A 5,166-nucleotide genomic window follows, 5' to 3' on the forward strand; every position below is an offset into this window, starting at 1 on the left:
AGATATCAGCTAGTTGATGTTTGGTATCAATAAACTCTATGGTTACATCATGATTAGTGACATGATCTCGTATAAAGTGATGTCTAATATCAATGTGTTTTGTTCTTGAGTGTTGTATAGGATTTTTAGTTAAGCATATTGCACTCGTGTTATCACATTTAATGGGAATATCTTTAAGATTCACTTTGTAATCTTCTAAAGTGTTTTTCATCCATACAACTTGTGCACAGCATGCACTTGCTGCAATGTATTCAGCTTCGGTTGTTGATAGAGCAACCGAGTTTTGTTTCTTAGATGACCAGGATACAAGGGCATGTCCTAAAAATTGACATGATCATGATGTGCTTTTTCTGTCTAGTCTACAGCCAGCGAAGTCCGCATCAGCATAAGCTGTTAATTCAAAATTTTCTGATTTTGGGTACCATAATCCTAGATTGGTAGTTCCATTAAGATATCTGAGTATTCTTTTGACTGCTTTGAGATGAGATATCTCAGGGTCTGATTGAAATCTAGCACAAAGTCCTACACTGAACATGATGTCTGGTCTGGTGGCAGTGAGGTAAAGTAAACTTCCTATCATACCCCTATAGGATTTTTGATCGAAGCTTTCTCCATTCTCATCAATTTCTAACTTAGTGGAGGTGCTCATAGGAGTGTCAATGGCTTTTGAATTATTCATTTTGAACTTCTTTAGCAAATTCACAGCATATTTGGTTTGACTAATAAAGATGCCATTGCTTAGTTGTTTGATTTGTAGGCCTAAGAAGAATGTTAACTCTCCCATTAGACTCATTTCGAATTCACGACTCATAGTTTTCGCAAAGGATTCACAAAGAGATTCATTTGTAGAACCAAAGATAATATCATCAACATAAATTTGAACAATGAGAAAATTGTTTTCAAGGTTCTTGATGAATAATGTAGTATCAACCTTGCCTTTTATGAAATTATTTTCAATAAGAAAAGAACTAAGTCTCTCGTACCAAGCCCTAGGAGCTTGTTTTAAACCATAGAGAGCTTTAGTTAATCTAAACACATGATTAGGGAGACTATTATTTTCAAATCCAGGAGGTTGTTCAACATAAACTTCTTCGGAAATAAAGCCATTAAGAAAGGCGCTTTTAACATCCATTTGAAACAACTTAAAATTTTTACTGCTAGCGTAGGCAAGGAGCATCCTTATGGCTTCCAATCGTGCCACAGGAGCGAAGGTTTCTTCGTAATCGATACTTTCTTCTTGGTTGAAACCTTTTGCCACTAATCTAGCCTTGTTTCTAACCACGATACCATTTTCATTTTGCTTGTTTCTGAAGACCCATTTAGTACCAATAACTAGATGATCATTTGGCCTAGGAACAAGCTTTCACACTTCATTTCTCTCAAATTGATTTAATTCATCTTGCATTGCGATAATCCATGAATCATCTTTCATGGCTTCATCAACGCATTTGGGTTCAATTTGGGAGAGAAAGGCGGCATTTGCACAAAAGGTTTTAAGAGAAGATCATGTTTGAACTCCTTTTGATGTGTCTCCTAAGATTAACTCCTTAGGATGAGAATCTACATACTTCCAATCCTTGGGTAAGGAAATCTGAGAAGTGGATGCATCCAAGTTGCTAGTTGGAGACGGGGTCTCGTTTAAATTTAAAGAATCAAAATTAACATTATCGTCAAGATCATTTTTCGTGATTTCAGAAGTCTCATTGAAGACAACATGAATGGATTCTTCAATAATTAGAGTTCTTTTATTAAAGATACGAAAGGCTTTAGAAACTGTAGAATAACCAAGAAAGATTCCTTCATCGGATTTAGCATCAAATTTTCCTAAGTTGTCTTTTTCATTCAAGATAAAACATTTACACCCAAAGACTTTGAAATATGAAACATTGGGTTTTTTATTATTCCATAACTCATAGGGAGTTTTGGTTAGTAGAGGTCTCACTAGAACTCTATTTAAGATATAGCATGCAGTATTTACGGCTTCGGCCCAAAAATATTTGGGTAGGTTATGTTCATTCAACATGGTTCTTGCCATTTCTTGTAAATTTCGAGTTTTTCTTTCTACAACTCCATTTTGTTGAGGGTTTCTAGGAGTAGAGAAATTATGGTTGTATCCATTGAGTTCACAAAATTCTTGAAAATCATGGTTTTGAAATTCACCACCATGATCACTCCTAATTGACGAAATCATAGAACCTTTCTCATTCTGAACGAGTTTGCAAAACTTGGTAAAAGATCTAAGGCATTCACTTTTCTGTTTTAAAAAGTAAGTCCATGTGTATCTGCTATAGTCATCTATGATGACGAAAGCGTATTTGCTACCTCCTAGGCTTGATGTGGAGATGGGTCCGAACAAGTCCATATGGATCAATTGTAAGGGCCTAGAGGTGCTTACTTGATTTTTAGATTTGAAGCTACTCTTAATTTGTTGACCTAATTGGCAGGCATCACATACATTATCTTTGATGAACTTGATATGAGGAATTCCTCTTACAAGTTCTTTGGATGATATTTGAGTGATTAGCTTCATGCTAGCATGACCTAATCTTCTGTGCCATATCCAAGCATTCTCATTTAAAGCAGAAAAACATGTTTCATTACATAAATCATTGATGTCAATAGTGTATACATTATTTTGTTTTAATGCAATCATAGATATGTTTTTGTGAGGTTTTTCAATGACGCAAGCATTAGATTCAAATCTGATAATATATCCTTTATCACACAATTGACTAATGCTCAGGAGGTTATGTTTTAGACCATCAACTAGCAAAACATCTTCAATAGAAAAGTTGGATTTGTTACCTATGGTTCCTTTGCCAATGAATTTACCCTTGTTGTTGTCTCCGAAGGTGACATATCCTTCGTTTATGCTAGTGAGCTTAGAGGATTGGGATGAATCTCCGGTCATATGCCTTGAGTATCCACTGTCAAGGTACCATCTCTTGCTCCTAGCTTGCGATGGTTTAGTTTTCTACAAGAAAGGATGATGTTTAGGTACCCATTTGCTTTTGGGTTCCTCACAAATAGATCTACATTTTTTATCATGTTGCATAGAATTTGTCATGGTTCCTTTAGGAACCCAAATCAATTTGTTTGGACTCAATTTCCTGAATGGACAATAATGTGTCCTGTGTCCAAACTTGCAACAAAAGTTGCATTTGCTTCTAACATGTAAGATGGGGCCTTTTACAAAGGTAGTTGGATTTTGGTGAGGACTCCTCACAAATCCAATCTCACTTCTTTTGGGAGCATGACCCTTATTTGTAAGGATCATGTTTAATGACTTGCTACCAACCTCGAATTTCTTCAAGGTGTCCTTAAGTAGCAAGTTTTCTTTTTGACAGGTTTCTAGATCATGACATTTTATACATGAATTTAAACTATCATGATATTCGATTTTTAACTTATTGAAATCACAAGTAAGACTATCATGTACTTTTTTTAGCAATTTGTATTTTCTATTTATAACTTTGCATTCATCAAATAAATCATGGAAGGCATTTAATAATTCATCGAAAGATAAATCAGCATCTAATAAATCCGTTACCTCCTCTCCGATGGCCATTAAGGCGTAATGAGCAACTTGCTCGGTGTTGGACTCCTCTTCTTCAGATGCGCTCGAGTAATCCCATGTTGCTTGAAGAGCCTTCTTCTTTGATGTTCTTCTTTTGACTTGGGGATAATCATTCTTGTAGTGTCCCGGCTTTTTACATTCGTAGCAGATCACTTGGTCCTTCTTGGGTTCAGGTTTATTTTTCACATCGTTTTTAAACTTGTTTCTTTTGAAGAATTTCTTAAACTTTTTTGTCAAAAGTGCTAAGTCATCATCACAGTCCTCATCACTTGAGTTTTCTCTCAAGTGGCATTCAGAAGTTTTAAGTGCCATATCCTTCCTGTTCTTTGGAAGGATGTCTTCTTGCTCTTCATGAGCTTTGCAAGTCATTTCGTAGGTCATTAATGACCCGATTAGTTCTTCAAGAGGGAAGTTGCGCAGATCTTTTGCCTCTTGAATAGCAGTGACTTTAGGATCCCAACTTTTAGGAAGGGATCTTAGTATTTTATTTACGAGTTCAAAATCTGTAAAACTTTTTCCGAGTCCTTTTAGACCGTTGACGACATCCGTGAAACGGGTAAACATGTCGCCAATGGTTTCACTCGGTTTCATTCGGAAAAATTCAAAAGAATGCAGCAACAGATTGATTTTTGACTCTTTCACTCTACTTGTGCCCTCGTGGGTCACTTCAAGTGTGTGCCAAATATCAAATGCAGTTTCGCAAGTTGAAACACGATTAAACTCGTTTTTATCAAGTGCGCAAAATAAGGCATTCATAGCCTTTGCATTAAGAGCGAAAGCCTTCTTTTCCAACTCATTCCAATCGATCATTAGAAGAGAAGACTTTGAAAATCCGTTTTCAACAAGGTTCCACAGTTTAAAATCCATAGAAATAAGAAAGATCCTCATTCGGGTCTTCCAGTAGGTGTAGTCCGTTCCACTGAACATAGGTGGACGTGTAATAGAATGCCCCTCTTGGTTTCCGGCGTATGTCATCTCTCTTGGGTTTTAATCCTTTAGAGAGTTAACCTTGCTCGGATACCAATTGTTAGGATCGAGAGCACTAAGAGGGGGGGGGGTGAATTAGTGCAGCGGAAATCTTACAGCAATTTAAAAACGAAAGCTGCGTTCATCCGATAAAAAACGATTTCGATATAAAAGCAGAATCACAGTGCAGTTTGCGTCTAAGCGCAGTTTGCGTCTATGCGCAGTTTGCGTCTAAATGCAGTTTTACGTCTAAACCCAGTTTTGCGTCTAAACGCAGTTTTACGTCTAAACGCAGTTTTACGTCTAAACACAGTTTTGCGTCTAAACGCAGTTTTACGTCTAAACGCAGTTTTACGTCTAAACGTAGTTTTACGTCTAAACGCAGTTTTGCGTCTAAACGTAGTTTTACGTCTAAACGTAATTTTACGTCTAAATGTAGTTTTGCGTCTAAAAGCAGTTTTGAACCTTGAAAAGCATTTTTCGTAGAAGGCAATTTGCAGTTATAAATGGAATCCGAATGCAAGCGTAAACTGCAGTGTGAAGATCGTACGAAAACACGATTTACGTTTGAATGCAGATTCTGAAAGATCAGAGCTTAGAAACTTGTTCGTAAAAGCGCAGAG

The sequence above is a fragment of the Musa acuminata genome, chromosome BXJ3-7, assembly GCF_036884655.1.
Source record: "Musa acuminata AAA Group cultivar baxijiao chromosome BXJ3-7, Cavendish_Baxijiao_AAA, whole genome shotgun sequence".
Classification (NCBI taxonomy): Eukaryota; Viridiplantae; Streptophyta; class Magnoliopsida; order Zingiberales; family Musaceae; genus Musa; species Musa acuminata.